This window comes from Protopterus annectens, chromosome 9.part0, assembly GCF_019279795.1.
Source record: "Protopterus annectens isolate FY-2018-M chromosome 9.part0, PAN1.0, whole genome shotgun sequence".
Classification (NCBI taxonomy): domain Eukaryota; kingdom Metazoa; phylum Chordata; order Ceratodontiformes; family Protopteridae; genus Protopterus; species Protopterus annectens.
In genome coordinates this window covers 699,688,138-699,699,588 of record NC_056743.1, presented here as the reverse complement: position 1 = coordinate 699,699,588, position 11,451 = coordinate 699,688,138, and positions in this window count along the sequence as shown.

Here is an 11,451-nt window from a genome sequence, read left to right as displayed (position 1 = left end):
AAAGAACCAGATTAGAGACCAGACTGTTTTTTTTTCCTTTAGAAATTATAGTTCGGGGGCACCAATTTGAGGAATATCATCATTTGCAAGATGAGCCAGCTATAGCTCTGCTTCAGAGATATTGCTAGAACTATAATATGGCAGCATAAAAAATTGGAACAACACCCAGAAAAGAGTGTGCACCTCAGATGTAAATCGTCCCAACAGTATACAGACATGGGTCACAGAGAAGAGTCAGTGGTATAGTCACAAACCATAAGCACTGTTGCTGTCATTCCTAGCACGTTTCTATGTAAAGTACATGTGCTGTACTCCAGTTATTGCTATCAAAATTCTAATAACAGTCAAATATGTGCATATTGCAGTAGGACAGTGTAGCAGGGCATCCTGTGGGGCTGTTGCAGCGTGTTTTTGGTGTGGGGCAAGTTCCATGTGTGGGTAGCATGGGGTGGGGTCAGGCTGTGTTCACACTCTGTTCACTGTTTTGGCAGACAGTTTAATTTCAAAGGCTTTAATCAATAAGGGATTTTTAATAACATTAGAAAACTGAAAGGGAAAAATTGTGAATATAATGTTATCAATAAACAACAAACAGATCACCCAGCCAAAGGATACTGCCAATGTACACACAAGACATGGCAAACCTGTCTGTAGAATATTTTTGCAAATTTCACAAACAGTAAAAACATATATTAAAGTGCAGTACAGAAAACAGAGAGACATAATTTATGCAACTACAGGTATGATAACTGATGCCACAATAAAGTGTAAAAGTCAAATTCCATGTAAGCAGGCAACATACCTGGTGATTTCCTATACGCAATCAAAGAAAATCTAATTACCCCATCAGTCATGTTAAACAAAATGTTACCATGTAGAGACATCTATAACCCATGGCAACAACTTGTAGAGAAGCCAAATGATAAAGATCGGGTTTACATCTGACCAAAACCATTTCTGCTCATCAACCTGTCAGTAATCAGTGTACAATTACAGGAACAGAAATAATGGAACTTATCCAAAATGACACAAGGGTCTGCTTCTTTTGGATAAGAAGAGTGAAGAGCACTGCACAGTTACTTATTACTTAAGGTGTGTAGGCTCATGTGTTTGATATTTTGGATAAAGTGAGTAACATCAAGTGGAACCATAATATGTTTTGGATCACGCTGGATGTAAAGAGCCTATACACCAGTATACAACACAATTTTGGTTTTGATGCCCTTAGGTTCTTCTTAGGTAGCAATCTAACTACAGAATACATCATTGAACTTCTACATTTCTGTTTAACTAATCATTTTTTTGAATTCAGTAATGAGTTACATTATCAGAAACAGGGAAAGGCCATGGGGGTAGCTTTTGCCCCATGCATGCCAATTTGAGCATGGGCTTATTTGAAATCTAATACCTATACAGAACTAGATATTTTCAAAAAGATGTCATTAGATACTATAGATTTACAGTAACCTTATTTTATTGGTGGCAGGAGGCCATGAATTAGTTGATGAATTTGTGGCTGAACTGCAAAATAATAGATTTAAACTGCAGTTTGATGGGCTAAAATTTAGAACTCGGGTTCTTTTTTTAGATGTGATATTTGATATTACAGATGGGAAAATGGTCAGAACTACAGTACACGGAAAATTTGAAGAGGGTATACAATTTTTACATAGCTGCCCCCCTCTCCCATACCTTGCAAGCTATCCCTTTTGGTTAATTTCTCCGACTATCCAAGCTATGTAATAATGAGGAAGATTTTAAATATGAGTTGGGTAGAACTGTAGATATGTTTAAAAATAGAGGTTACAATCAAACTATGATTAATAATAGTTGGGAGAGATTCATAGAAAGGGACACTAGAAGGAATGGACTAAATGGAAGAAGATATGGTGGGGGAATGAGGTGCACAGAAGATAAAAATGGTGTTACCTATTTTGTTACAACATACAGCTGTTTAAGTTCTAAAGTTACAAAACAGGTGAAATATTTTTGGGCATATCTACTGTCCTGAAAAATGTTTCAGAATGGATAGATAAGAAATTAGTATTCTTCTATAGAAAGGGAAAGAGTATATATAAGTTTTTAGTTAGGGGCAGGTTTAGTGCTCCCCCTATGAACATAACAGCTACTTTATCCACATATGGTACATTCATTTGTGGTAAATGTAAAGCTTGTAAGTCTGTGACTAAAGGATTCTTCAAAATTAATAATATACGTTTTAAAGTATGTGATATATTCAGTCGTAATACACAGGGCATTGTGTACGCCCTAAGATGCCCTTGTAATAAATTTTATATTGGAGAGGCAAAAAGGTCTTTTAAAACTAAGTTGTTAGAGCACGTTAGAGATATTAATAACAAGAAAACAGAAAGTTCTATAGCCATGCATTTTAGTACATTTCATCAGGGTGATAGTAGTGGATTGCAGGGCACTATTTTGGAAAAAATAAAGGTTTCTAAGTTTGATATGACATATATAAAGAAACAATTGCTATTTAAAAAATCAATTTATATTTAAAAATTTGATACTCTGTCCCCTAGAGGGTTAAATGAGGAGTGCAATTGGAGAACACTTATTTAAATATTTAATTGACTGTGAAGTATTTTATATTTTAAGGCAAGTGGTTTGTATTTTGTTTTACTCCCTGAAGGCTTTGGCCGAGACGTCAGAGTTTGAATAAACCTGTTTTGGATTATTGGTTGGTCATTCTTTTATATAACTACAGGTATGATAAATGATGCCACAATAAAGCGCAAAGGTCAAATTTCATGTAAGCAGGCAACATACCTGGTAATTTCCTATATGTAATCAAAGAAAATCTAATTATCCCGTCAATCATGTTAAACAAAATGTTACCATGTGGACACATCTATAACCTGTGGCTACAATTTGTAGAGAAGCCAACTGATAAAGATGGGGGTTCATCTGACCAAAACCATTTCTGCTCATCAACCTGATCAGTAATTAGTGTAAAATTACAGGAAGAGAAATAACGGAGCTTATCCAAAATGATACAAGGGTTGGCTTCTTTTGGAAAAGAAGAGTGTAGACTTGTTAACAGGGGACTTTGCTTTCTGAATATTGCAGTATTTAGAGCACTTGATGAAGGGCTGACAATGCATGCTGCTTACCTTAACCCCTTTTGAACCACTCACTGGTATCCCACATAAGGGAATAACTGAAAAATGTGTCTCTGTATACAAACTCAATGGGTAACACACTGGTTAAGAAACAGAATGAAACACATTAGGGTGGGAATAAATTGTAATTCCCAGTGGGTGTTACTGATGTTCCATAGGGCTGTCTACTAGGGGCACTTTTTTGTGGACTAGTCTCGGTTATAAAAATGTAAATGGGATACAGATAAACAATTATGCTGATGCTGAGAAATAACTGAATTGCTTTAATGAAAAAAATACACCTGGGGCAGTAGCAATGACACAATTTTAATGTCAATAAATGCAACACCATGCAAATAAGCAACAATGATGTAGAAACAAAACAGAATAATTTATACACTAACCAGTGTTATGTGCCAAAGTCAGAAGAGCATATACTGTTATCAGTTTTCAAAAGCATGTCTTGTCATTCCACGGAGATCACTATACAACTGTTTTTACTTCACTAATCTGAACCATTACTGAATGCATTGCTGTATTTTGCAGCCTTAAATAGTATGATTCCTTGCAAGATAAATATAATGGTTGGAAAACCTTAAATTTTCAAAAACACTTCAACGGCTCTCATTATATTCTCTTTCTTTTATGCTTTTAAATGTGGTCTTTCCCTATTTCAAAAGGTAGTTTAGCTGGTATTTTTGATACTGAATTTATTGTTAAATTTCTTTGTTGTTAAAAAATGGTTAAACAGAGAGACAATGACCCTCAAGAATTGCAAAGATTTTTTTAGAAAACTATTTTGAACATGTTAATGTGGCTAAGAAATTTTCAAAAAATATCTTGAGACAGAGTAGTCTATACATTTAGTTGGGTGACACAATGGTGCAGTGAGTTACATGCTCATGTCACAGCAATGGATTCTCTAGTTTGTTTCTTAGATGGGTTTCCTTCAATGTGGAGTATGCCTGTCTCCTGTGTTTGTGTGGGTTTTCCCCAGGTATTCCAATTTCCTCCCACATCTCAGACATATGATAGGTGGACTGTCAATTCTAAATTGTCTGTTGGTATACTTGCTGGGTGTGCATGTAGTACAGAAAAAAGGTCTCACAATTTACTTTCCTTTCTTACATGGTTAGTACACACTGTGAATGGCGATGGCTGCTCATATGATCGTTATAAGAGTTAGCTGTGACTTAACAGCAATGGCCGGATGGAGAGATATGCTTTGATTGCTTTATTAATGTAATGTGGACTTATGACTGAATTTTATTTACATTTTAAAGTTTTTTAAATGAATATGTTATGTTATTTTAAACTGTACATGAGTTTGTTAATTCTTTTATTACCATGGGGATTTGTGCCATCTGCATTTCTGAATACATTTCATAAATAATGATTGTTTAAAAGAAATGAGAGTCTATGCCTGAAATATACCACTGGGGAATCTAGCATCAGATCAGAAAACCTAACACTGTAAATTAATATAATTTATAAAATGACAGATACATTACACAATGACTACTAAGATTCTGAAATAAACTACCCCTTAAAATCATTAGGCAGAATGAACTTCCTTTAAAATAATCTGTGTGTGTGTGTGTGTGTGTGTGTGTGTGTGTGTGTGTGTGTGTGTGTGTGTGTGTGTGTACGTGTGTGTACTTGTATGTAATAAGGCACAATGGGATGCGTATGGTATAGATATTTCCACATTACCACGTGCCCAAGGGTGTTGTGGGGCATGAGTTTGACAGGCAAGTGTGTTATAACCCCTGCTGGTGTTGTAATATCTTTAATAATCAACAACCCCTCAAGTGTCTCTTTGTACTTAACTGTGTAGAATTTTGGTACAAAACTTTCAGGGTAGTCATTTTAAGGACTCCTCCAGTTGAAACTGTTGTGCATCATTGCACAATTACATGTGTAAAACTCATTTAGCTGTCCTTTTTGTAAACTGCATTTTGGATCCAAGATGGATAAATTCAGTCTAAAATTATAAAGTTTTAATGTTCCATATATTGTATCTTGAAAATTTGATCTGAAAATCTTAGGTTTTAGCAGAGTTATGGACACCTGTTGCAAACAATATAAAGCCAATAAAATAATAACATTTTTATTTCATATTTTACCGACTTCCACTTTATCGTTGTGTAGTTTTCATAAATCACATTTCGGTTCTGAGTTTTTGTAAGTTGCATTTTGGATTTTAAATGAACAATTACAATGTCAGTAATGGTAGTCTATAGACTGAATGTTGACAATATGAGCCCTAAGTGTGTTAATAGATTCATATTGATCTTGTGGCAAATATGTTACTGAGAAGCTTACCCATGATGGCATTCTTTGGTGTTAAGAGGATAATAGTTATCCCTGGTAACAAGATTACCTCCACAAACTCCAGGTATGAATGTATGGTCTCCAATCCAACTGCCAAATCTAGTTTTGAAAGCATTAGTGGTAATAATTTAACTTACTTCAGAGGCACAGAATGTGGTGTTATATCAGCTGATGCTGCTGACCTGTGACAGAGGCTGAGGTCTAAGCCATGAGTGTTATCTAAATCATTGGTTATGTGAAGGTGGAGTAGGTCAAAAAGGATTGGCATTTACAGTGTTCAAAAGGCTAAACAAAGGTCACCCTTCAGGAGTCTATATGAGGCAAAGTAGCAGAGACAGGTCCTTTAGTCTAAAGATGTATCTTAGATTGTGTAACCAGAATTTTTGTTTGGTCAAAAAACGTTTGGGTTTTTCATGCTGGTTAAATAGGTATGTGAAGTGCATTCCAAAAGGGGCACTGCTTTCACTGACAGGTATAACAAAGGGATAGTATAGCAGGGCCAAGACTGCACAGGACCTAGAGGAGACAGCTGTACAGATCAGCACAGCAAGGTAGAAAGACTACCTATAATAGCAACACCAACGTCGATTCAGTGAACATTTGGGCTAGAAAACAAATTCAATGCAAATTTTACTCCAGAGATGATTATCCAAAGCCCATGTCTACCTTTATCTCTTTTCCCCATCATGGCAAAAAAACACAAAATAAAAGTGCCCAACAAAACTAAAATACTTCCTCCGTGGGACCTGATAACATACCTAGCAGTTTCAAAAACAGTAGTAAACAGGCCATGAAAGAGCCACTTAAACTACTTAACCTGTGTTTAGCCACTGACTTTATTCCTAAGGTTTGGTGCACAGCAGTAGTGATATCAATCCACAAGGGTGGCCCCACCAATGACCCTGGGAAATAAAAGTTCCATCTGCCTGTTGTCTTATCTGCAAAGCCATGGAACATATTATAACTGACATGATAAACTATAATACTGAAAATGTCAGCATGCTTGACCCACAACAGTTTGACTTTTTCAGGTATAGTTCTGTCTAATAAAGTTGGCTGACTTCTTCAAAAAGGTAACACAGACTGTTGATAGATGTCATGCTTTCCACATGGCATACCTTGACCTGGCAAAGTGTTTGATACCATCCACCATACATGCTAAGTCAGTAAGCTTAATATATAACAAATATGTGGTAAGATGGATAGCAAATTGGCTAAAAAAACTCACATAGTGCTGTTAGCAAGTGACTCATAAGACAGTATTAAGATGACCAGTGGTGCTCCACAGGGCTCAGTGCTGGACCTTTTTTGTTCAGCATTTACTTTTCTGAGCTCTAGACCATCAGCCAAGACCTATAGTTAACCAAGTGTGGAGACGACTGTTAAATGAGAGTCACCGTCAAGTATCCATCTGATTACCAAGTCCTTCAATTAGAACTTACACTTTTAAATACACAGTGCACTAAAAATGGCCTCAAATTAAATGCTAAAAAGTGCGATATTGTCACATTTTGTAAAAGACAACACTCAGCTCCAAAATGAGAATGTTGTTAAAGACCTTAGAACTTAGGCTGATGATTTATTCTCCTTTGATTATTATTTAACAACAATATTCAGAAAGTTCTTATACTTAGCACAGTTAAGTACCAAAGGAATATCATCCATATTCAAAGAGGCTGTTACCCCTTATATTCAGCACTGACTAGGCCAATTATTGAATACAATACCCTCTTTGGGATTTACCTCACTAGACATATCAAACAAAACAGAAAGATCACAAAAGTTCCTAACTTAGACTTAAAGAACTAAGCTGCTAGAAAAGACTGGGAACACTGTCCCCTTATTCATTATATAACAGACTCCTGAGGGAAGATCTATGCCTTGCCTTCCATATCAGGTCATCATCCCTCTCTACTCATCCCTCATTAGACCAATCATCGAATATAACACCTCATTTGGCATGTACCTGACCAGACACCTACAACAGCTGAAGAGGCCACAAAAGTACCTCACAAAAAGGATCTTAGGCCTTAAACACGTCCTACATGGAAAGACTCAAGAAACTTCAGCTGTTCTCAGTCTCTTATTGTCTACTTAGAGGTGATCCCTGCTTGACTTACAAAGCCATGTCCGACCCAGCCCTACTTGAAATGCTACACCTAAAGAAATCCCAATCCCCCTGCACCACACCCTCCAGAGATCACAACCTCATTAGCACAATTAACAGAACATGCTGGAGGGACAGGATCATCTCCCAAAGACTGCTCATACTCTGGAATAAGCTTCTCATTCATGTCAAGCACAGCACCTCGCTGGCCCTCTTCAAGAAAAATCTTGACGAGTGGATGGGTAACAGAAAGTTCACTCCAGGGATCATTCTAGTTGCCCTACTGGATAAGGGCACTGTGAAATAACATTGGATGGCATGGTGCCTGGGCATTTTTTTGGGCTAGGCTTGTAAAGGCTCCAGGGCCATTAGCCTAGTACACACCTATGAACCTATATCAAGAGGGACCCAATGGTGCTGGATCTCTTGTATCTCCACAAACCAGTCCTACAAATACCAGAATCAGGGATCTAAACTTTCATCAACAAATAAATAAATAAAACAAGGTGGAGTGATAGTTTCATTACGCATCACCTTCTCCACCTCTGGAATAGACTCCCACTGCAAATCAAGCAGTGGGATACATTATCTTCCTTCAAACAAGGACTGGATGACTGGATGGGTATTCACAAATTCAGACCTGGATTGGCTGGTTTAGTCCTCCTTGAGAAATGAGGCATGGTCTAAGGACTGATACTGGCAAGGCTTAAATGGTTGTAAGACACTGTTGCCTTGTATTTTCTATGATCCTATGAAATCAGACAGAGGCATCAAAAGGATTACTACCAAGATAAACAGCCAAATTCTGCAGAAACATTATCTGTTTTGAGAGGCGTGTCAGCAATATGGTATGAAGATGGGGTGGTATCTTTTGTCTGGATACAGCTATGGGCATTTGATTAAATGCATTTTTAGTAGAGCCAGCATGCTTAGAGTTTCTGTGCCAAAAGATTTCATTTTTGGGCTTCTTTTTTTTCCAGTTTTTTGAAGATATGTTGTGTTTTTTTATTGAAGATATGTGAAAAATATGTGAAGAATATTTCTCCACTGCGGGTCATAGTCAATGGTGAAAGAAATAATTGTTGTAAGGGAAAATGTGAGGAAGAAAGGATCTGTGAATGAATGTAAGGAGTAGGTAGCTTGCACTATCTTTCTGTTGTGCATGGAGCATATATGATATACAGGTAGTTAACTATCTGATTGGTCAATTTTCCTGACCTATTTTTTGCACACACAATCATACACACAAGTATACCTACACACAAGCATGCACATATGCACTCATGTACAAACACAAAAAATATTTGTATAGGAGAATGGAATTTTGCAGAAACTATATTTGGTTGACATCTGTTTAGTTGATGAAATTTGATCAGCTAAGCAGATGGTCGACAGGTGTTGTGCAAGATCACATAATTCTTAGGGTTGTGGAATATGCCCTTTCCCTGACAGTGTGTGATCTTATAACTATTATATATAATTAGCAGGGGGGTGTAGGTGCAGGGGGCTTTCCCCCTTGCAAAAACAGTGTTTTTAAGCATTTTTTTGTTTTAATTTTGCATGCACCAAGTTTACTGCTCAGCGCACGTGTTGACATTTGCATTGCCGATGTGTTGTGGTTGATATTTTGAATATCAACATTTGGGTCTTTTGATTAAATTCAGTAGACCCCCCCCCCAGCACACACAGACAAATTCAGTAGAACCCCCACACACACACACACACACACACACACACACACATATATATATATATATATATATATATATATATACACATATACACACACACACACACACACACACACACACATACACACACACATATATCTATATATATACATACATACACACACACACATACAGGTCTATTTCTAAATTTAGTAGTTTCAAAACTTCAAATTTTTTACGGTCAAGACCATAAGATCGACATTTTGAAACTCTGAACCATTTAAATGGAGATCTCCATACAGCATGGAATGGCATGTTTACCATCTCCTTAGCTGCAGTGCGATCTCGGAGTTGATATATTTAATTAGCAGGGGGTGTGCCCCCCTGCAAAAACCAAGGTAAAAAAAAAGATTTTTTTCTGTTTTTATTTACATTTAGAAGTTTCAAATTTCGAACTTATGGTCTTGACCATAAAAAAATCTGAAGTTTTGAAACTTCAAAATTTAGAAGTAGACCTCGTATATAACTATATAAAGATATGTGAAGTCTGACTGGTCAGTTTTTCTCGCCTGTCTTATATATATGTATGTGTATGTGTGTGTATATACATATAGATATAGATATATATATATATATACATACATATATATATATATATATATATATATATATATATATATATATACACACACACACATGTATATACATATATGTATAAATATATATATATATATATGTATATATATATATATATATATGTATATATATATATATATATATATATATACATACATATATATATTTACACACACACATATATCATTAAACGTACTTAATGTAGAACATAGTATTAGAAACTTCAAAAGTATATAATATTGAATATCCTAAATATTGAAACCTACAAAAGACTGACAAAGGTAAACTATATTTCCTTCCAATCTTCACATTAAAATCCCAATAACACTAGCAACAAATTTGTCTGAATAGTGGCACTGTCACAGGAAGTTTTTTTTTTTTTAAGGTAAGATGTAGGTACATGGTTGGAGGAAGGTGCAGCGTTAGGGTTAGGGCTAGCACCCATTACTAAAGAGTGCAGGGGGGCTGGGAGTACTAGAGAAAATGTGAGTTATTTTCTGGAAATATTACGACTATATTCTATATGTTATTAATGACTTGAACCAGAAAGGTATCAAATAAAAGCACAAACAGTGCTGGAAAAACCTTACACTGACAGTTGGTGTCTAACTAGCTCTGCTTTACTTGTCAATTAAATATGCAAATATGCAAACAAATCAGAATTATGCAAATATCTAAAAAATCGAATGACATCTGCAAAACTGAGTCACAACAAACTGAAGATCACATCTGCATAAACAAAAGTCATACTCATAGGTGGGGTCTTTCAACTATACTTACAGATATACTAATAGTTGTATAAGTATAATAATGCAATAGAAGTATTATCTAATTACTTGTTCAATAAAAAAAAAAAAATCATTCTTTCTGGAAGACATAATTATGTTACCTTTGTGAAGAGAACTATATGCTGAAGAATTTTTGTATTTTAACTTGATTTGTAACTTTTATACTTTTCGAGATATATACATTTATTTACAGGTAAGCTGTAAAACTACATTCTCAGAAATTTAGCAAAGATGAGCACTGTCCAGTTAGGAATTCTGCAGGTGTCAGATGGTATGAAATTCCACTCAGGGTAGATGTTTATGATTTAAAGGAAAACACCTTAGAACGAAAAATATCTATTTTTTCACTCTCTTTGTTTTCTGAGCTATTTTTAACACCTCAAAATCACTTTGACTGCCTCGTATAGAATTTTAATATCTAGAGCTTGACATAACAATGTGATCTGTTTTCTTCAAGACTTTCTCTTTCCCATAATCCATTTCAAGTCTGCTTTATGAGTCACTCTAGACCTAAGGAAGTACGAATGTATTCTCATGCCACTGACATCTCATGGGATTAGTGTCAGTCACAGTCATTTTAAATTATTTCTGTAACAGGACTGATTCTTTTATTTCTTGAATGGCCCTCATTTGTGTGTGTGTGTGTCAGAGCTTGTTTTACAGTATATTAAGCAGTTGTACAGCTGCAACCAAAAAATAGATAAATTGTAGGGCTTTGTTCAAAGTATCTTTGAAGTCCAAATGAACTGACAGCCCTCCAACACACACGCTGGTAAAATTACAAGTAAAATATTTTC